Raw genomic sequence first — 23,413 nt, forward strand, 5'->3', positions numbered from 1 at the left:
CCTTAGAAAATGTATGTACCAACCAGAGTCCGTGGTGACCTTATCCATTGGGCACACACTGCTAAATTTTCTATTCATCCGGGGGTCGGTCGTACGCTAGCTCTCATCCGCAGGACCTTCTGGTGGCCATCCATGTACAAGGATGTCGAGAATACATCAACGCCTGTTCCATCTGTGTCCGTAACAAATCCAGTAACCAACCTCCAGCCGGACTCCTCAACCCACTTCCTGTACCCACTCGCCCATGGTCCCACATCGCTTTGGATTTCGTCACTGGTTTGCCCCTCTCTAATGGTTTTTCAGTCATTCTCACTATTGTTGATCGTTTTTCTAAATCCTGTCACCTGGTCCCTCTCAAAGCACTCCCATCCTCCGCCGTAACAGCCCAACTGCTGATTAAACATGTTTTCCGTCTCCATGGCATCCCCTCAGAAATATTGTCCGACCGTGGTCCCCAGTTCTTGTCCCGGTATGGAAGGACTTTGCTGATCACCTGGGGGCTCGTGTCGCCCTGAGCTCTGGATTTCATCCACAGACCAATGGACAATGCGAAAGAATGAACCAGGAGCTCGAGGCCATGCTACGGTGTGTCTGTTCATCCAATCCCTCTGGTTGGAGTTCTCAACTTCCCTGGGTGGAGTATGCCCATAATGCTCACACCTCCACGTCCACTGGCCTGTCTCCGTTTGAAACCGTACTCGGTTACCAGCCCCCTCTGTTTCCGTCTGCTCAAGATCCTCCTGCTTCCGCTCCCCAGTTCATCCGACCTGCCAGGCGCACCTGGGCTCAGACCACGGCGGCTCTGCAGAGGACTGCTGACCGCAACCGCCGCCTGGCCGATCGACACAGGCGACCCGCTCCTGTGTATACTCCTGGGCAGAAGGTCTGGCTCTCCACCAGGGATATCCGCCTAAAAGACACCAGCAAGAAACTGGCTCCTCGGTTCATCGGTCCATATCCCATCGTTGATGTCATCAGTCCGTCCACTGTCCGTTTGGCTCTGCCCCCATCCATGAGGGTCCACCCGGTGTTCCACGTCTCCCTGATTAAACCTGTCCTCTCTAGTCCCCTGTGTCCTGCTCCCGCTCCTCCTCCTCCTATTGGTGGTGGTCTGGTGTATCCTGTCCGTCGTCTCCTCGATGTCCGCCCCCGGGGCCGGGGCTTCCAGTACCTGGTGGACTGGGAGGGTTACGGTCCCGAGGATCGTTCCTGGGTTCCCCGCTCATTCATTACCGACCCAGATCTCATCAGGGACTTCGAGGCCTCTCGGGCTTCCTCCTCCTCCGCCTCCTCCTCCTCTGCTCGGCCGCCGGGTGGCGTCCGTTGAGGGGGGGGGGGGTACTGTCATGGTCCGTGGTGAGCTGCCAGCCTGTAACCCTGATCTCTTCTGAGTTTTGTTTTCACAGGTGGGCGTGTCTGAGAGCTCCCAGCTGCAGCTGATCTCACCATCAAGGCCCAGGGGATTTAAGGAGCAGTGTGACACTTCACCACGCCGGATGATTACTATTTTGGGTAGCTCTAGCCTCTGACCCAACCTTGACTTTTGTATTTTTGCTCTGATTAACCTGTCGTCTGAAAACCCCCTTGATGCCCTTTCCTGCTCTCCTCCAGGTTCCTCACAATCTCTCACCAGCTCCAGAACAAGACCCGGATCTCAGCCTGCCTGACACACTGCTTCATCCCCTGGCCGCCCGCTCTCAGCCGCTTACCTACCAACGTCCATTCCTGTTCCTACACCCCTGGACAAAACAATCTCTTTACCTGTGGATCTCCTCAGCTCACCCGGACCTAGCAACCTTTCTGTGCAATTACCACTACCAAGAGGCAGTAAGACCAGTCTGTCAGATAACATTTCCATTTGTTTACGCCTCATATTCACTCTGTCTCCCTCTTTAGAATCTTCCCCTGGATTCCTGCTGCCAGTCCTGCGTCTCGTCTGTTCCCGTCTCTCACATTGCTCCTTACTTAGTAAAATAAAAACCTTTTTACTTACCTTCTTGCTCTCGTATGGTGATTCTGCATGTCGTGGGTCAAGAGACTTCCTCCCGCCATGACAGAAAGAGGAGAACCGAGCTTCCCACATCTTGGATGCATATCCATGCTTTAAAGAACTGCATCATGTACACTATTGGGAGGGTTCATAATTGGAATCAAATTAGAATTAGAAATGTATTTTCTCTGTTATTTGAGTTATTTTATTTTTTTATCTGTGTTTAATATTGTAGGCGTTGGGTGAGCTGCACAGAATTTTGGATCCACACAACAACAAGTTTATCAGTCAAATCAAACAAAGATGGGAAGAATTTCGCTCCAGGGTGGAATTCTATGGCGTGTCAAAGAAGGCAATGAATCCACCGATGACTATGGACAAAAGTAAGCATAAAAATTTTAATACAAAGTTCTCATCCTTTTAAATGTAAGTTTATGCAGGTTTGTTTTTGCTGTGTACAGCTGAAGCCCATCTTGCATTGATGAAGGCTCTTCCAACGCTCTTTCCCTCACCTGCCCATCCACCCAAAAAGATGGGTGTCATGTTGGGCTGTAGCTTTTTGACCCACGACATGCAGAATCACACACTGAGACAAAGGTAAGTAAAAAGGGTTTATTTTTATGTACGATGGGAGGTGAAGATGATGGTCTGAGTTCAGGTGGTTCCGGTAGAGTTCTAGAGCGGAGACAGGAGTGAGTATTTGCAGATTTACCATGTAAGGAATATGAGTTAGTAGCTTACGGTTTCCTGGTTGTTAGTAAAGGCATAGAGAGGGGGGAGACAAGTCATGGCTGGCTGAGCTGGTCGAGTGAGTGTCAGGTGTGGCTGGGAGCTGAGCACCAGAGTTCGGGTTGTCCAGGTTGGCAGGTGGGGGTAGGAGAGCAGGCGGTCAGGGGCGAGCGACGGGCTGGCAGGCAGGGTTGAAAACCGGTGAGTCTATTTTCAGATGGTGGAGGTTTGGTTGGAGGAGGAGAAGAAGCTCCTGAGAAGGTCGGAGGAAAACAGAACAGATGAGTTCAGGAAGGCGAGGTACACAAGAGATAAAATAAATTTCAAACACTGGCAAGGTACTGGCACGAGTTCTACCCAATGTTGAGTATCATCCGGCACTGATGAGTTGTCCCGACGCTCCTTAAATCCCCTGACCACTGATGAGCAGATAGGCAGCAGCTGCTCTCCAGGCACACCCACCTGCACACAGAAAAAACTCAGCACAACACACAGTTAGACTCAGCACAAACCATGACAATGGGGACTGCTTCTGATGCATTTCTACATGTCCTGAAGGTTTGTTTTGTGTAATTTGCTTTATAAAGATATACTACAGACTCACTACAACAAAATGAAGGAGGGGTAATGCTAAATCAAGTTTTTATAGCATTGTTCTCTAAAATAAAACATCCATGCAGTAGTTAAAAGTCACTCATGCATGTCACTTTCACCGGGACTATTCTTTAGGTAGCTTTTTTTCCAAGCTCTTCCATTTTTTTCCTCAATGTTTCTCCTGCTGTTCGAAGTGACCAAAAAAAACCATGATAAGTGTTGCCTGCTATTTCTAGGGACTTATGGCCAGACACAGATAAACCATGAGTTAAAACACAAAAAGTGTGTAACCAACAAAGAAAAAGGTTAACTGTTTTTGAGGTTATGACTAAAAATGTGTGCCATGTCTGTCTTGCAGCCTACAGAAGATCCAGATGCAGTGCTCCAGAAACGAAGCTTGTCATGTCCAGTGGTGATGTTCGATGGATGCAAGTGTGTTATTGCTGTTGGGAATTTGCCAGTTACAACATTTGACAAAGAAAAACTTGGTGAGGCTATGATTTATGTGATGGCATACTTTTATACACTCCATCTGACTTATCCCAAATGCGTGGCAACCCTACTGTCTGTCATTCAGACAGAAGTTCTCCAGGATGTTATTCATGAGCGTGACACTACATCATATTACAAAAGAGCCCTGGCTGAATGGTACGCATTTATTGGAAAGTAGTTGTACATTTAGTGAGATTATGGGGGTACAGTTACTGATGGAACTGTAATTTAAAGAGCTGCACAGACCAGAGATCCCCCCCCCCTTTTCTTTCACTTAGTTACATTCAATGTATTTTATATTAATTATTGTGCCTTTTACTATAACATTCCAAGTTCAGTCGGTCAGAGACTAGGATTATAAATGTTGAAATCCTTACATGTTTAATCCACCATCATCTATGGCCTGCCGATGTCTACTGAAATATCTCATGTCTCTGACCAAATGAACCTTGAAAGTTATACTAAAAACCTGTTGATTTATGCTTGTGATACTGTTCATGTTGTTTCTATTATAACATTGGTTTTGGTTTTATGTTGAGGACAACGCAGAACTCTTCATCAAGTTCTCTCATAAAAGTGCAACATTTTTGTTCATGTTTGCATATTTCGGTAATTCTCTACACTACATTTAGTTTGATCTCAGTAGAAACAAAAGTTGACGTGTTTAAACAGGTTTAACCCTCCCACTGTCCTAATGGGTGTGACCCCGCCAGGAAAGTTGACCATTGAGCAGGATTGATGGTTTATCCCTTGAGGTCCATGTGGCAGGGGTGAGGTGGTGCTCACCCATAAAGACAGTGGGAGGGTTATAAGGAAATTGTCAGACCTGTACAAGGCACATTTTCATTTGCATACCTGTGTGTAATTGTTAAAGTGGAGAAATCAAAGTTTGACACTTGCTCCGTTTCAGTTTTATTATATTTAGTCCATAATGAGAAATATAATTTTATAGCTCTACTTTTAGGATTTATTTGCTAAATTTAAGGGTAAAAAGCAGGAAAAAATTATTAAATTTACTAGTTTTTAGATTATTTGCCTTATTTGTTCCTTAGAGTAAGTGTTTTATGCCTATTTGCAGATTTAACTTCCACAGTTTTTTGCTTAGAACAACTGGTAACAGCTTATTTTAAGATTCTATTGTAATGTTTCATTGCCTGAAATAGGCATGTAAGGCTTATTTTAAGATTTAATTGTCTTGTGTGTTGCCTAGAATAAGTGTAAAACACTTACTTTTAGCTTTGTTTAAGTCTAGATATTATTCTTATTTCAAGAAATCTTAGTAAGAAAAATTCACTCACTGCACTGGCAGATAATTTCACTTGTTTTTAGTTATTATTAACTTTAAAAAAAGTGTATTTGTCTAGTATTAAGCAGGTTGGTTAAATGTAGTTTCCAAATAATAAATAAGAGGTGCATTCATCTGTGTATCTCCTTTGATCCGCATAAGTGATATTCTCAGCACCAGAACAGTGAAGCAAAGAAACAGATTCCTGAGTTTGTAAGTAATTTTATTTATTAGGTGCATCTAACCTGTTCTATTTTTCTCTGAAATGAGATCAAATTAGTGCTTCTATGGGTTGTCTCCACTCTGCACTAGGAAATTTTACTTTATTTAGAGACGTGCCATAATTTCTCCCCTGTTGTGCTTACAGGTTCCTGTGACCAACAATCAACACATGACCAAGTTCACAATGCTAAGCTGCCAAATAATTGTTAGCATTTATATAATCATCTTTATTTGGTGTCTTTAAAATAATTTTATTGAAATATTAAAATGGGAAAGTGTGTATTCCATCTTTTGTGTTCCTAACTCTGTGATGCATTAGATCAAACATACTCATTTAGAAGGTTACAATAATAAATGCTAATAATTTCACAGACTTTTACTTTTCTTATGTGTTTCAGAAATGATGTCAGCACCCGGTGCTGTGAAATACCATCAGTTGCAGGTCCCACAGGGAGAAAGTAAGCTGCCATACTACACTTTTTTACAACCATGGGCACAGAACTCTGCTGTGAAACTGATTTAACTGATATATTGATGACACATAATGACTAATTAACAAATTTTAATAATTTAACTAATTAGTGGACCTGTAGTAGCAGAAAATGAAATCTGCCAATTGAAAAGTTTTGGTAGTGCTTCCAAATACCGTATTTTTACGACCATAAGGCGCACCTAAAAGTCTTAAATTTTCTCCAAAATGTACGTCGCGCCCTATTGTGCGGTGCGCCTATTGTGTTGTTGTGAGACGCGAACGTAGTAGAAGACGCATGGCGTGAATGTGCGGACGTGAGCGAAGACAGACCTGTGGATCTGCCACATCGTCATCAACATCCTTGCTATTTGCCTCAGACTCCGGCTGTGAGTCTCCGTCCACTTCCTCTGCTTCCAGTTCAAAAAACAGCCGTACTATCTGAACTGCCTGGTGGACATCCATCCTTCTCATCATCCTTTATACAGGGAGTGCAGAATTATTAGGCAAATGAGTATTTTGTCCACATCATCCTCTTCATGCTTGTTGCCTTACTCCAAGCTGTTTAGGCTCGAAAACCTACTACCAATTAAGCATATTAGGTGATGTGCATTTCTGTAATGAGAAGGGGTGTGGTCTAATGACATCAACACCCTATATAAGGTGTGCATAATTTTTAGGCATCTTCCTTTCCTTTGGCAAAATGGGTCAAAAGAAGGACTTGACAGGCTCAGAAAAGTCAAAAATAGTGAGATATCTTGCAGAGGGATGCAGCAGTCTTAAAATTGCAAAGCTTCTGAAGCGTGATCATCAAACAATCAAGCGTTTCATTCTAAATAGTCAACAGGGTCGCAAGAAGCTTGTGGACAAACCAAGGCGCAAAATAACTGCCCATGAAGTGAGAAAAGTCAAGCGTGCAGCTGCCAAGATTCCACTTGCCACCAGTTTGGCCATATTTCAGAGCTGCTACATCACTGGAGTGCCCAAAAGCATAAGGTGTGCATTACTCAGAGACATGGCCAAGGTAAGAAAGGCTGAAAGACGACCACCACTGAACAAGACACACAAGCTGAAATGTCAAGACTGGGCCAAGAAATATCTCAAGACTGATTTTTCTAAGGTTTAATGGACTGATAAAATGAGAGTGAGTCTTGATGGGCCAGAAGGATGGGCCCGTGGCTGGATTGGTAAAGGGGAGAGAGCTCCAGTCCGACTCAGATGCCAGCAAGGTGGAGGTGGAGTACTGGTTTGGGCTGGTATCGTCAAAGATGAGCTTGTGGGGGCTTTTCGGGTTGAGGATGGAGTCAAGCTCAACTCCCAGTCCTACTGCCAGTTTCTGGAAGACACCTTGTTAGCCGATGTCGTTTTAACACAGCGGAATCAAGACGTAAGTTGAACAGTAAGTGTTGCAGCTATGGAGGTTAACTCATGAAACTCACACAGACTCAAAGATTCACCTTTTTTTTTTATTATTTTATTTTTTTTAACTTTATTTTTTTAATCTTTATTTAACATTTTCCTTTATCTCAACATACAAAACCAACCAAAAAACACAACGAACACAAGGGGGCACTGTAACATCCTACAAAAAGGAAAAGAAAACGGGAGAAAAAAGTTATCTCACTAAATGAATTACACCACCATTTCCCTGTAAACTATCCATTTTGTCCAGTATTTATAGTATAGATGGCCTCGGAGGCGTAAGAAAAAGGTCAGCTTTTCCATCAAATGGATATCCTCCACAATGTCCAGCCAGTCTTTTATCCTAGGTGGATCTTCTTTGAGCCAGGACCGTGTAACGGCCTTCTTATATGCCAGAACCAAAATTTTAAAGAGGTACAAGTCCCGGGCCTCAGTCCCTTCATTCGTTACCAGTCCCAGCAGCACAATCTTAGGGTCTATAGGGACGTCTCTGCCGAGTATCCTTCCACAGATCTGTAAGATAGAGTCCCTCATCTGCTGTAGCTTTGGGCATAGCCAAAACAGGTGAGAGTGATCTGCTTTTTGATGTCCGCACTTTCTCCAGCACAACCCCATAGTTCCTTGTTGTTTGCTAATAATCTGGGGCGTAATAAAAAATCTTACTAAGCTCTTCCATCCAAAAGTCCTCCATCTTTTAGAATTTGTAGATGTCTGTTGAGTCATACACATTGAAACCCATTCCCCCTCTGTGATCTCCACACCCAACTCTTTTTCCCATCTTGTTTTAATATACAATGTGTTGTTCCTCCTTTGTTCCTGCAGTCCTCTATACAATTTAGATACAGTTTTACTAGGTAGGCACTTATAGGCCTCTCTGAAAATCTTTATAATGGCATTATCTCCGGTAGGTATATTCTTCTTTATTTCCGTGTTATAAAAATGTCTGACTTGAAAGTATTTAAATAAGTCTCTGTGCTCGAGTTTGTACTCTTTTCTCAATTTGTCAAATGTTTTAAAGGTGTTTCCTTCTACGCATTGACATATTGCCAGTAGTCCTCTGTCTCTCCAACTTAAAAAAAGTGGATCAATTTTTCCTGGTTGGGAGCTAAGATTCACAGACGGCCAAATCAACAGCTTTGAAACACTCGTCAAGTTGTATCTACCCTTAATCCTCTTCCATATTATTAAAGCGTCCTCAACTATAACACCTCCATCTTTCTCTGAAGTAATTTTGCCCCCCAGACGTGTGTGGGGTTGGCGACGCCCCTGCTTTAGTTCTATGTGCCTCCATCTAGCTTCCACTTCTGAGGAACACCAACAAACCATATATCTCATTTGAGAAGCATAATAATATCCCCTCAGGTCCGGGAGCGCGAGGCCGCCATGTGTTTTGTCTAATTGAAGGGTCTTGAATTTTATTCGCGGTCTAGCCCCTGACCACATAAATCTCGAGATCAGCCTATCCCAGGCAGAAAATTGGGAGTCTGCAATTCTTATAGGCAGGGACATAAACAGAAACAGAAATCTTGGGAGAATATTCATCTTAACTATATCTAATCTGTCTGTAAAATCCAGCAGAAGCCTTCCCCAGCATCTCAAATCATCCTGTATGGAGTTAATCATTTTATCAAAATTAAGCCTCTCCAGGTTGGCCAGATCGCGGGATACGACCACCCCCAGATATTTTAGCTTCTTAGAATCCCAGTTCATCTTATAATCGTTTCTTATGGCTTTGCTGGGAGAGTAATTGAAGGTTAAGACTTGTGTCTTGGTGATGTTCAGCTGGTATCCAGATAATTCTCCAAACTCTGTTAGGGTCTTCATCAACTTGGGGAGGGTCGTATCAGGATTGCGAAGATAGATAATGATGTCATCCGCGAAAAGGCCTATTTTGTGTTCAGTATTCGCTATGGTAATGCCTTCCAGTGCTGCGTTCTGCCTGATTGCTTGCGCTAGTGGTTCTATAAATAACGCAAAAAGGGATGGGCTAAGGCAGCATCCCTGGCGTGTTCCCCTATGCAATTGAAAAGTATTAGTCAGGTGGCCATTTAATTTAACTCTGGCTGTTGGTCTGTCATAAAGGGCTTGTATGCATCTGATAAACAAATCATTGAAACCTAGGCCTTCTAAAACTTTAAACAGAAAACTCCAGCTGACGCGGTCAAAAGCTTTCTCTGCATCAAGACTAACCAGAACCATTCTTAGCTTTTGCCTATTTGCCTGATCAATGATGTGGAGTGTTCGTCTTACACTGTCGTGGGACTGGCGACCTTTAATAAAACCGGTTTGATCCTCATGAACCAATTCTATCATGTAATATTCCAGTCTCTTGGAGATTATGGAGGTAAATAATTTATAATCTACATTTAATATAGAAATTGGTCGGTAAGATTCGCAATATTCTGGATTTCTTCCTTCTTTCGGGAGGGCTGTAATTATCGCCTCCCTCCATGAGGGCGGTATCTCTGCTTTATTCAGTGTCCAATTAAAAGATTCTAATAATATCTCAGCTAGCTCCTCCTTAAAGATCTTGAACCACTCGTTCGGGAACCCGTCGCTGCCCGGGCTTTTATTAGATTTAAGGCTTCCTATTGCTTTATCTAACTCTTTTCGTGTAATCGGTGCTGTCAACGCTTTGTTTTGATTTAATCCTAGTGTAGGCAAATCTAGGGCAGACAGATAACTATTGATTTCATCTCCATTGACTTGTTTTGGGGATGTATATAACGATTTATAGAATTCTTCAAAAACCTTATGGATTTTACCTTCTTCATGAATTGGCTTGTCTGTTAGCGGGTCCCTAATTTTATTTACAGAATGCTTCACTTGCTGTTTCTAAGACGTCTGGAAAGTTTCCTAGTGGCCTTTGGGCCTTTTTCGTAGAATGTTTGCTTTAAGAACCTTAATTTTTTCTCTAGCTCTTCTTGTATCACTTCATTTATTCTATCCTTGGTTTCTCTAATTTGTTCTGCTAACTTAGTGTCATTGAAGTTCTGCTGTCGTTTCAGTTCCAGGTTTTTAAGTTGGTTTTCCAGTAGGTCGTATTTTTCTCTCTTTATTTTTTTCAGGTGCGCAGTTCTTGAGATCAGTTTCCCTCTCATGACTGCTTTAACTGTATCCCATACCATTATTGCGTTTACCTCTCCATCATTGTTATCCATTACACATTCTGTAATTTCCCTTTTTATCTCCTTTATTATAGATTCGCTATTAAGAATTCCCACATTGAGGTGCCATACAGTAGCTCTGGGTTCGGTCAACAGTCTAACAGTTAAATAGATAGTGTTATGGTCTGAGAGATCAGCTGTTCCAATTGTGCATTCCCTTACTTTGCTCCTATCAATCACATTCATTAAAAACAAATCAATCCTTGAATGTACTTTATGTGTTGACGAATAATGGGTGTAATCTCTTTCTTTTAGGTGGAAGTCCCGCCATACATCAAACATATCCATTTCTCTGATTAGGATATTAAGATCCTTGGACCTGTTGGTTTTCTGTGTTTTGCTGCTTGTCGTGTCCTGGCTGAAATTTAAAATAGTGTTCCAGTCCCCTCCGCAGACTAAAACTCCCTCACTTTTGGCCATTATGATGTCAAAAAATGTTTTCAGAAAATTCTTGTCACTCTCAGGGGGCACATAGATATTAACTAGAGTAATCACAACGTTATGAATTCTCCCTTTAACAATAATGAATCTGCCCTCCTTGTCAACCGTTTCAGATATTAATTCAAAGCTTAGTGAATTTGAAATCAATATAGCCACCCCCCTTTTTCTGGTATTCTTACAAGAGCTGTAAAATGTGTTTAGATATCCAAATGCCTTGAGCTTTTCGTGTTCTTGCTTAGACATATGGGTCTCCTGCAAAAAGGCTACCCGAGTTCCCTCTTTTTTAAACTTAGTTAGGACCCTTTTCCTTTTTATTGGGCTGCTCAGGCCATTAACATTCAAAGAAACAATTTTAAGATTACCCGACATACCTATTGATCAGGAGCTTGATTTTTACAGTGTCTCCAACTAATATACAATGAACAGAAAAAAACAGAAAAAACAACCTCACTGAACTGGCTTCCAACCGAAGGGGGAGCGTTCGTTCCTCCCTTCCAGCCCCGCTGGCGGGCCGAGGGTTGATCCTCTCAACCGGAGAGGGCCCTCTGTGGACGGGGCGCGTGCGAAAAGACGTATCCATCCAACGAGTCCAACGTGTGGTGAAAAGCCACCACTCCCCCACAACTGGTGGTCAGGAAAAAGAGAAACAGGTCCAAAAGTCCTCTTGTCGAATTAAACAGCTCCGCCCGATCTTACTTTAGTGATTCCCTCTGGAATCCTTGCAGCCTGGTCCTCGCCCTCTGAGCCGCTGTCGATCCGCCGCCGTTCACCGTCTGCCATCCCAATCGCTCCCGGAGGCGGAGTCCCGCGTCAGCCTCTCCCACGGTCGTTCCCGGTGATTCATCCACCTTGAGTCCCCGTCTCATCAGCTCCTTGTAAGCTTCTTGGGGACTTGAATATGTGCGCATCCCTGACTCCCAGTGGATTTTCATGTTAGTGAAAGGAGTTTGAAAGCGTATGCCTTTCTCTTTAAGTGTCTTTTTTATAGCGAGATATTCTTTACGTCTTTTAACAACCTCTGGAGCGTAGTCGTGATCAAAGCGAATCACGGCGGTGCCCTCTTGTATCCTTCCTTTCTTCCATATCTCTCGTAGAACTGTCTCCTTCGTGGAGAACTCTAAAAAGTTAGCGATGATGGCTCTTGGCGGGGCTCCTGGCGGTGGTTTACTTGTCAAGGCTCGGTGTGCGCGCTGGATTTTAAGGTCCAGCGTCTCCGGTAGTTGCAACTTTTTCCGCAACAGGCTTTCAATAAACTTCGATGCAGATTCCCCCTCTTCTCCCTCCGGTACTCCAAAGACTCGAATGTTATTTCTTCTGGATCGTGATTCTAAGTCGAGCACTTTGAGCTGCAGTTTCTGAAGGCATTTGCACAGTGCCTCCGTTGCCTCCTCGGCCCAGCTCTCCACCTGAGTCACTCGAGTTTCCGCTTCCTCCATTCGCCGAGAAAGGCCTTGCACCTCCGCAGAGATATTATCTAGTTTACCGCTGAGTTCTTGTCCCAGCTGGATAAAATCTTGTTTCAATCTGGAATTATCGCTCTTTAGATCCGTTCTCATATCTTCTAATGCCTTCAGCACACCCGCGGTTTCCGTTCCTCGTAGGTCGAGGCCGCTAGCTTGGCTAGGAGCGGCCGCTGCTTCGTTCTCTGAGGCGGTCATTTCCTGGGTTTTAGACATTTTCGCCTGTTTCCTTATACCTGTCGTAGTTCTTCTCCCTTTCATCTACAGTGTTGGTGGTGAAAAATTGAGGTATCGAGTTAATTGAAAGGGATTTTCCGCGATTTGGTGGGAGAGTAGTAACTGCGCGACTTGCTACTCCATGCGCTCACCCGGAAGTCCAAAGATTCACCGTTTTAGAGCTCGGCGTCAGACGGCCAGTCCATTACATCCGGGTACCGCTCACACGCCCATCTTTCGCCAGGAGCTCGCTTTTATTTACTAATGTCACAGGTCAAAGGTTACACACACACGTCACTTCCGTTTTTCCATGCCCATAAAAAGAACAAACCTCACATATACACATAAACACACAACATCAGAACTTAACACTTAACACTCCCACTTGTTCTGAGGTTTTGTCGTCCCATTGTCTCCCAGAAGCATTAAAAATCTGGACCAAACATAAAGTGGTTGAACTTGACAAGCTTGCAGGTTGTAACAGGTTTTGTCATGACATCTGCAACCATTTGGTCGGTTGGACGATAGTTCAGACATAATAATCCATCCCTTACGGTTGATCTTACAAAATGATACCGTATATCGATGTGTTTACATCGTTGTCTTTGTACGGGGTTGTTGGCTATTGCAATTGTCCCTTGGTTATCCTCATAAACCTGTGTACAAGAGTATTCACATCCATCAAGATACCTTAGAAAATGCATCAGATCCAAAACTCCTGCACAGTGGCCGCTAGTGCTATGTATTCAGCCTCACATGTTGATAGTGCGACAGTGGGTTGTTTTCTTGTTTTCCGTGAGACTACTGGTCCGTTTTTAGAGAGACTTACACAATAACCTGATGTGCTGCAACGATCATTTACATCAGTAGCCCAGTCTGCATCACTATATGCATGTATTCCGAGTTTCACATCCTCGCTTTTCCTGTAGCACAATCCCTTACTGGAGGTACTTTTCAGGTATCTTAGCACGTGTTTGACTGTGACCCACTGCTGCTCTGTAGGTTCTGCAAAATATTGTGACAGTTTACTTACAGGGTATCTGCGGGTCCTTAAAGTCTTAAATTAGCTTTTCCAAATTTAAGGCCTTAAAAATCCTTAAAAATGACAAATAATTCTTAAATCCAGTTTCCAGAGGTCTTAAATTACCAAAGACCCAATAAACAAGATTCTTTTATTTCTATAAAATTTTCGTGAATTTCTAGTTAGTGTTCAGCATTTATTGTGTATGATGTTGGCGTAAGCGGAACCGTACGCAGTCAGTTGGTTGTGAAAGGGGGGCTATTTTTAGATGAGCACTTTAGCTGGTTAAGCTAGTGGGAGCTTACTCCATGGGGAAGTGGAAGTGTAATGGTAACTGGATGGCTAATCCCACGATCGCGGCGTGGTTAGCACCGGTTCCAGGCAACAGCTGGAAATTATCGCTTAAATTTAATTTTTTAAAATGATAAATGACCCACACTTGTATAGCGCCTGTCACAGTAAGGACTCCAAAACGCTTTACACTACAGTGTATCACTGATCCATTCACACACATGCATTCACACACTGATGGTGATGAGCTACGATGTAGCCACAGCTGCCCTGGCCAGTCCCTTCGACCACCACCAGCAGGCAAGGTGGGTTAAGTGTCTTGCCCAAGGACACAAACAGCAGAATTGTCTGTCCGGAGCCGGGATCGAACCTGCAACCTTCCGATTACTGGACAACCTGCTCAACCTGTTGAGCTACTGCTGCCCTGCTTAAATAGCTTAAATTTGGTCAAAGTGGCCTTAAAAAAGGTCTTAAAAAGTCTTAAATTTGGCTCCCTTAAACCTGCAGATACCCTGTACTTACAACAAAACTTAAATCAGGTCTGGTACATCTAGCCAAGTAAATAAAACTGCCAACAGCCTCCCGATATTTCTTCACATTGTCCATCTTTTTAGAATCACCACTGTAGTCTAGCTTCTGTTCACAAGGAGTAGATCTAGGCTTGCAGTTCTGCATGTCAAACCTTTCTAGAATCCTTTCTACATATCTTGTTTGTGACGTCTTAATATAGTCTTTATCCAGCTTAAAATCAATGCCTAGAAAATAGGTCAGTTGTCCCAAGTCTTTCATTTTGAATCTTGAAGTTAAGGTTTCTTTGATCTCTTTTAGTACTTTCTCCTCTGTGGCTGCAATGATCAAATCATCCACCCATATGATGAGTATAATTTTGTCATTTTTTGATTGTCTGGTATACAAACAACCAGTGTTAATTTTGACAGGAAATTTTAATTTCATTTTAGTCAGTCTTTTGGCTAAAAATTAATTTTAGTCTTAGTCCAATTTTAGTCATTAGATTTATTTTAGTTTTAGTCCCATTTTAGTCGATGAAAATTACAAATAATTTTAGTCGATAAAAATAAGCAATTTTAGTCAACAAAATGCATATGTTTTTTCTAATGAAGTAATTTCCTACTTTTGTATAGAGCACGGAAAAACTAGTGTAATTTAATACACAGGGTCCAAACTCTTAAGCACCACTGATCAGATATAGCACACACAGCTAAGAACATAGAATATTTGAATAATAAAAAAAACACTTCACATGTTTAACACTTACGTGTTTAATAAAAAACAAAAAGCACACTGGAAATTACAATGGTGCTCTTTTTAGCAATTGCACAACAAGAATTTACAAGAACAGCAAATTTAAACATGTTAACCCTAAGTCTAGATAGTCACTTGTTACAACACAGGCTCAACCAAACAGTGTGAATATTTATTTGGTGCGATTCATTTTGAGAAAAGCACTTCGTGCTAGTGTGACCTTTGCTCGGTTGCGTTTCCCTCTAGTGAGGTCACCTGTGATAATGAACACTCTTTCTGCAAAATATTGAGAAGCTGGAATTGCCAATATATGTAATGCTAATGGTTTCAGGCTGTGATAAAATGTGTTGCATTTTCCAAGCCAAAACTCCATTCCCGTTTCACAAGTGATGGACTGTGAGAGCTCTTCCTTATACTGGCTTATCTGCTGTCTAACACTACACTTGGAAGACTGGTTTAGGCTTTGTTCTGAATTTGGAGAGAAACCTAAAGACTGGTTGTCTGGAGGAGGAGGAGGAGGCAGATGATGAAGAGGAGGCAGTGGCAGGTGGTGCCGGTTCAGGTCCATTCAGTTCCTCCAGATCAGAGTGGTTCTCCTGTGTCTGAGAGCACCGAACAACATACCCTTCTGCCTGCTTGAGCAGCTCCTGAATGTTATCATCAGCCACATTGAGGAGGGTCTGACACACAGTAGGATTGAGAAAGCAAGCAGCTGCTACAAGTGGGGAAAACTTGTCATCTGAGGGATCAAGTACCCAGGCAAAACGCTGGTTCAAATTCCCTTCCATTTTACGTGCTAGAGCAGCAACATCTCGACTTGTGTTTTGTTCCACATCTGCCAGATGTCTGAGTAAATCAAAGAGAGCAGGGACTATTAATGACATAGACATTGTGTCACTCTGAAGCGTTTGTGTGTGTTCAGCAAAAGGCTGCAAAAGTTCTTGCATTGACTTCAGCTTCTGCCACTCACTTGAGAGCAAGCAGTCCCATCCCATCTCTTTTGATACTTCACAGATTCTTTAACTTTGAGGAGACGTGCAACCATTTCATAAGTACTTGACCAGCGTGTGGGGCTGTCATTCACAACAGTTAGGCCGCACTCATCCAAAATCTTCTGTGTTGCGACTGATGACTTGCGAAAAAGTTTCACGATTGATCGGACTTTGTTCAAGACTCTGTTGATGCTTCCCTCCTTGTTTATCATGTGGACAACAAGCTGCAGCATATGGACAACACATGGCATCCTGTACATGCCTAGGTCTTGACACTGCAGGTTTTCTGTCTCCTTGGAATCACTTTCACTTAGGATGGATGCATCTGGATCATCGGAGCTGGAATCTTCATCTTCTGGAGCACTATGTTTGAATGCTGCCACCATATTGCTACCATTGTCTGTTATTACGGTGAGAACTTTCTCATTTAGGATCCCCCATTCTTGCATGCACTTTTACACACAAGCTCTAATGGACTGGGCAGTGTGTGGATGGTCAAGTTGTTCAAGAGCTAGCAGTGAGTGTTCTGGTTTTTGTTGTTCAACACAGAAAAAGCATCAACTTATGCCAAGGAATGATGCTGTCAGTCCCTTTTTAGTCCACAGATCAGTCCCAATACATACTTTTCTGGCACTAGACAGTCTTTTCTTAAATGTAGCTTTTTTGTTTTCATACTGTTTTTCTATTAGATTACTTATCTTGGTTTTCTTTGGCACAGTAAACTTCTTATCCAAACTTTCCATCATCAGAATAAAATCCTCATCTTCTACTGTTGTGACCGGCAGTCCTGTACATCCAATCCATGTAGTGATAGCCTCTTCTTTAATTTGTTGTTCTTTGGCATCACTCTTGTACTTTGTAGTACTTGTAAATGTGTCCTCAATGTTCTGGTTGGACATTTTTGCCTTTTTGGTAGCTGGTTGGCCACCATCAGCAATGGTTTTCTGCAACTGCAACAAAATAAAAATACACAATTAAAACATTGACTTTCTAACAATGATTTACCTGTTGCTTTTTGAGATTTCATACATTATATATATATATATTAGGGCTGGGGGTAAACGATTATTTTTAAAACGATTATTCTGACGATTATTTTATCGAATAGTCGACTATTCTAATGACTATTTAGAAAATTAATCTAATGATTATTTTTCTATTGCACAATTAACAAAAACCAGAAAATCTCAAATAAATTCCTCAAAAAAATTGATAAATTCTTACTGTAAGAGAATAAACACTACAGGCCTTCCATTTTGTATAACACTGCTTTTATTGTGTTGCGGTTGGTTATGTTCTGGTGACGTGTAGAACTTGGGAGTGCAGGCTGCTGCCTGAGAGGTGGTAGAAGATGGAGTGTCTCCATGCTGCTTTGTTTTGATCACTTATGTGCGTGAGGCGAGTGGTCTTACGGGTTAAACCAAACTCAGGTGATATTTTACACTAAACCGAAAACCCACAACACTCTAAATGTAATAAAAGGGAGATCTACACCACAAAAAAAGATGAACTCTAAACCAAAACGTAACAGCTTATCCCAACGCAAGAAGCTGTTAGCGAAGATGCTAACAGTAGCTTTACCAACGTTAAGTTCAAGTTACCAAGTTTAAATAAACCAAAAACACCCAGCAGCAAACAGACCAGCACGGAGGAGAGACTGCTACCACCAAAACAGCTCTCCTCATGTCTGAAAGAAGGTCCTTAATGAAGGGAGAAGCGCTCCCGGTGATTTTCTACATCTGCGATAGACACGAAGCAGCGCATCTGACCCCGGAAGTTGTTGTCCGTTGCCGGGAGATGAAGGGGCAAAACAGGAAAATAATCTAGTAGTGGACGGACGTTGTTCCGGGTCTTCGGTATTTGGTGGATATGTTAGTGAAGGCGGAGAAGAGGGCGAACTAGAGGAAAAACAGGCAGATTCCTCCTCTATTTACAAACTCCTGGGGATGCAACAAGTGGGCGCGGTGCGTCGACTTCCGGATCTGACGTCGACAAATTTTTAGAATCGAGCCGTCGACTTCGTCGAGGCTTCGCTACAGCCCTAATATATATATATATATATATATATATATATATATATATATATATATACAGTTGTGGTCAGAAGTTTACATACACTTGTAAAAAATATAATATAATGGCTCTACTGAGTGTCCCGTTATTTCTAAAATTCTGATTTTTCTCTGATAGAGTGATTGGAACAGATACTTCTTTGTCACAAAAAACATTCATGAAGTTTGGTTCTTTAATGTCTTTATTATTGGTTAACAGAGAAAAGTAATCACATTTGCTGGGTCACAAATATACATACAGCAACATGAACTAGCAATTTTGGTGACTTAGAAACGTGTCAGTGAACTGAGCTTCATAGCATGGCCTCTTAACTTCTTGTGAGGGATTATGAGTGACTACAGCTGGTGACTTCTCTTAGGCCAGGTAAATAGGGCTCATTGGATACAAACGCCCACAAACGCTACAATGGGAAAGTCAAAGGAGCTCAGCATGGATCTGAAAAAGCGAATTATTGACTTGAACAAGTCAGAAAAGTCACTTGGGGCCATTTCAAAGCAGCTGCAGGTCCCAAGAGCAACAGTGCAAACAATTGTTTGTAAGTATAAGGTGCATGGCACTGTTTCATCACTGCCAAGATCAGGAAGAAATATAAGCTATCACCTGCTGCTGAGAGGAAATTGGTCAGGAGGGTAAAGAGTGAACCAAGAATCACCAAAAAGCAGATCTGCCAAGAGTTAGAAGCTGCTGGAACACAGGTGTCATTGTCCACAGTCAAACGTGTTTTGCATCTCCATGGACCGAGAGGCTGCCGTGCAAGAAGGAAGCCCTTGCTCCAAAAGCGGCACCTTAAGGCTCGACTGAAGTTTGCTGCTGATCACATGGGCAAAGATAAGACCTTCTGGAGGAAAGTTCTGTGGTCAGACAAAACAAAAATCGAGCTTTTTGGCCACAATGCCCAGCAATATGTTTGGGGGAGAAAAGGTGAGGCCTTTAACCCCAAGAACACCATGCCTACAGTCAAGCATGGTGGTGGGAATATTATGCTGTGGGGCTGTTTTGCTGCCAATGGAACTGGTGCTTTACAGAGAGTAAATGGGATAATGAAGAAGGAAAATTACCTTCACATTCTTCAACATAACCTAAAATCATCAGCACGAAGGTTGGGTCTTGGGCGCAGTTGGTTGTTCCAACAGGACAATGACCCCAAACACACATCAAAAGTGGTAAAGGAATGGCTAAATCAGGCTAGAATAAGGGTTTTAGAATGGCCTTCCCAAAGTCCTGACTTAAACCCCATTGAAAACATGTGGACAGTGCTGAAGAAACAAGTCCATGTCAGAAAGCCATCAAATTTAACTGAACTTCACCAATTCTGTCAAGAGGAGTGGTCAAAGATTCAACCAGAAGCTTTTGGATGGCTACCAAAAGCGCCTAATTGAAATGAAAATGGCTAAGGGACATGTAACCAAATATTAGCACTGCTGTATGTATATTTGTGACCCAGCAAATGTGATCACTTTTCTCTGTTAACCCATAATAAAGACATTAAAGAACTGAACTTCATGAATGTTTTTTGTGACAAAGAAGTATCTGTTCCAATCACTCTATCAGAGAAAAATCAGAGTTTTAGAAATAACGGGACACTCAGTAGAGCCATTATATTATATTTTTTACAAGTGTATGTAAACTTCTGACCACAACTGTATATATATATATATATATATAACAAACCAACATCTGTGCGGGCTCGGGACTCGGATCATATCAGTGCAAACCAGACATTGTGAAAATTATAAACAACCAAAAGCATGCTTCACTTTACTGGTCTAGTCCTGGTTTAGAGCGCACGTGCAGCGAGCGGTTGCGACCCAAAAAGTACCAGAACCGCTCACGGCGCATGCACAATCATGCATCAACACTGCTCGCCCGCTATTTCCCTAATAACACACATTATAGTCGTGAAAATACGGTACTTCCCATATTTTTATCCCAACATGACAGAGTTGATACAGTTTTATTTGCCTGTATATTAATTTTTGGGTCGTCACGTGTACATTTAAGTGGATTTACCTCAGAGGAAATGGCGAAGTGGCCATTCTGTAGATGCCTCTTCAGATTCGTTGTGTTCTTTCCTCGGAACGACAGTCCACACTCTCGGCATGTAGTTTTGGTAGCAATGTTATCATAAGAAAAATGACTCCACACATCTTGTCTTCTTTTTCGCCCAGCAGTTAACATTTTCCTCTACTCCTTCTTCTTATGCCGTCAATATATTCAGTGAGCTATGTTTAGCATACCGCCGCGCATACCTGTCCCTTTATACTATTCGGGGTCTGTCTTCACTCACGTCCCGCATGTTCACGGCACGCCACGCCCCTTGTCTTCTACTACGTACACGTCTCACAACAACACAATAGTCGCACCGCACCATAGAGCGCCATGTAGAAGAGCGTCATCGTGGATTTTCGTCTCGTCTTTCATTCGTTGACTAAAAGTTTCAATCAATTTAATTATCGTCTTCGTCTTTTTCCAAGCTTTTATTTTGAAATTTTGTTTCATTTTTGTAAATATATTTTCGTGACGAAAAAAGACGAAAATAGTTTGTCAACAAAATTAACACTGCACGCAACTGTCTACAGGATTCTGGACGAAGTTATTGTTACATAAAAAAACATGCAATGTGTGGTTCCAGTTTCGACCAGCTTGTTTGAGACCATATATTGACTTGTTTAATTTTAACACCATGTTGTCCCTTTCTGACCTTTCTTCATAACCTTTGGGTTGTTCTAGGTATATCTCTTGATCTATCGGTGCATGTAAATAAGCACTTTTCACATCCATTTGATGTAGAATCAGGTTTTCTTGGGCTGCTTTTTGCATTAACACTCGTATGCTTGTTAGGTTTGCAGTTGGTGTGAATGTTTCCTCATAGTCTATGCCCTTCTTTTGAGTTAATCCTTTAGCTACGTATCTTGCCTTGAATTTCTCTTTTCCCTATGTATCCCTCTTTAATGCATACACCCATTTACCTCCCACTGTTTTCTTGCCCTCAGGCAGGATCGTTAGAGTGAATGTGTCATTTTCTCTTAAGGATGACATCTCTTCCTCCATTGCATCTTTCCATTCCTGAGCGTTTTGTGAGTGTACAGCTTCCTCATATGTTAAAGGTACATTACATAGAAGTAGGGATGGGTACCTTTGACATTTGAATCGATCCGGTACTAATTACTGGTACCTACGAATCGATACCGGTACTTAACGGTACCAATTTTCGATACTTTTGAGTGTTTATAATAAATATATATTTTTCTCAATATATAACAATATTTGAAAAATATCACTATAAATAACATACAACTGTTTGTATTTTGCCCTTGTAGTTTTTTAAGCTGATAATTAAAATGAAGCAAACATCTTTACTGTGAACTAAATTTACTGTGTATCTTCATTCCTTTTGCCATCGTTTTTAATTTGATTTTTCCTACTGGGAAGCTAGAATTTCCGAGGAGAAAGCGAACGCACCGTTAGCTGATAACAATGGTAGCAATGGAAGCTAAAATATCAAGCTAACGATATCTTAAACAGTTTATTTAGCTGCTGGAGCAGATTAAAACGATGCCTCACACTTAGATCGTCACTGGTTTCGTCTTCACCCGTCACATTTAGTAAAGTGAAGCCAAACTTTAGAGCGCGTTCATGTTGTTCTAGTCGGAAATTCGGAGTTCCGAGGAGAAAGCAAACGCACCATTAGCGAAACGGAAGCTAACAAATCAAGCTAATTATATTTACCTACCGGAGCAGATTAAGATGAGGATGTCTCACTTAGATAGTTGTCGCTGGTTTCATCATCCAGTTACCCATCACATTTAGTGAAGTGGACCCAAACGTTAGCGTGCGTTCTCTCTACCATGCTGCTCTGTTTACAACTGGTTCACAGCAAGCGACGACTTAACGCTCTTGCGCATGCGCAGCTGTCTTGGCAAGTTCTCGTTATGATGGACGGGTACCGAAACGAGGCACCGTTTGAAATGACGTGAATCGGTGCTCGGTCGGTACTATGGATTTCGGTCGGTACCTTAAAAAGTACTGTATTCGGTACCCATCCCTACATAGAGGTCTGTAACAGTAATCAATGTTTATTGAAGCTTGATCATCAGATTCTTCCTCTGTCACATAATCCTGCAGATAGCTTGGTCTTTTTCTTATCCTGGTGGGGTAACAGGCTGCAGCTTGCTCTGTATCAAGGCTAGGGCCAATCTGACTGCTGTCCTCTGATTTGGTGACTGGCTCCTGTTTTAATTCCATTTCTGCAGTCTCAGCCACTCCTTTTCTGGTTTGGGGGTATATGTCTAACTCATCTTCATCTTCTGGCACCATGTTTGTTTGTGTTTCCTGCCTTGTTCTTGTACTGAATCTTACTAACCTGTGCTTTTGCACCTGTCCTGTTTGTGGATAGTAAACCAGGTAGGCAGGGCTGTTTCTGTCATATCCTACAAAAAGTCCCTCCTCACATCTCAAATCTAGTTTACCCTTTACCTGTTTGTATGAATAGCACTTGCTACCGAACTTATGCATTCTAGATAGATCGGGTCGTTTACCACGAATCGTTTGGTAGGGGGTCTGACCGGTGCGGTTGTTAAAGCACCTGTTTCTTGTTATAAATGCTGCCTGCACAGCATAAACCCACAAAGTTTTAGGCAAATTACTATCTATCAACATGCATCTTGCCATGTCAAAAAGAGTCCGCCAGCTTCTTTCTGCTGTGCCATTCTGATGAGGTGAATATGGGGCTGAAGTTTCGTGTCTTGTCCCATTTCTAGTCAACACCATTTGGTAGCCCATTCCTGTGAACTCTGTGCCGTTATCTGATCTTATGCATAAAACCTTGCCGTATGGAGCCGTGTCTGCTATGAACTTCTCAGTAGCTTTTGCAGTGTCACTCTTCTGTTTTAAGAAGTATTTAAAAACAGCTCCTGAATAATCATCAGTGAATGATAGGGCATACCTGTAGCCTTCCTTAGTCTCAGGGCTAATCGGTCCAGGTAAATCTGTATGGACCAGCTCGAATACTGCTTTAACTCAAGGATCTGGTTTTCTGTTTCTCATTTGAATGAATTTCCCTTTAATACATGTTTCACATTGACCTTTTTGTTTATTGTTCATTTCTTTGATATTCATCCCATCAACAACGTTTTGTAGTCTCCTTAAATCATCATAATTACAATGACCCATGATTTCATGCCAAGTTTGTATGTCGTACAAGGCGTTACATTGATCATTACTCATAGTCTGTAGATAGTACAGTCGGTTATGCTCTATGATGGGAAATCTGGTTCCGTCAACACA

At 42.2% G+C, this 23,413-nt stretch overlaps 1 long non-coding RNA gene across 1 annotated transcript; it reads right to left on the reverse strand.

Moving 5' to 3' along the window:
* Positions 1-2,587: 2,587 nt before the first annotated feature.
* LOC139063512 (uncharacterized) lies at positions 2,588-3,676 on the reverse strand. Its single transcript, XR_011516873.1, has 2 exons — positions 2,732-3,676; positions 2,588-2,665 (listed from the first exon to the last, which is right to left on the reverse strand). It is a non-coding gene; the product is annotated as an uncharacterized lncRNA (long non-coding RNA).
* Between the last annotated feature and the right edge of the window lie 19,737 nt (positions 3,677-23,413).

Source organism: Nothobranchius furzeri, chromosome 16 (assembly GCF_043380555.1).
Source record: "Nothobranchius furzeri strain GRZ-AD chromosome 16, NfurGRZ-RIMD1, whole genome shotgun sequence".
NCBI lineage: Eukaryota > Metazoa > Chordata > Actinopteri > Cyprinodontiformes > Nothobranchiidae > Nothobranchius > Nothobranchius furzeri.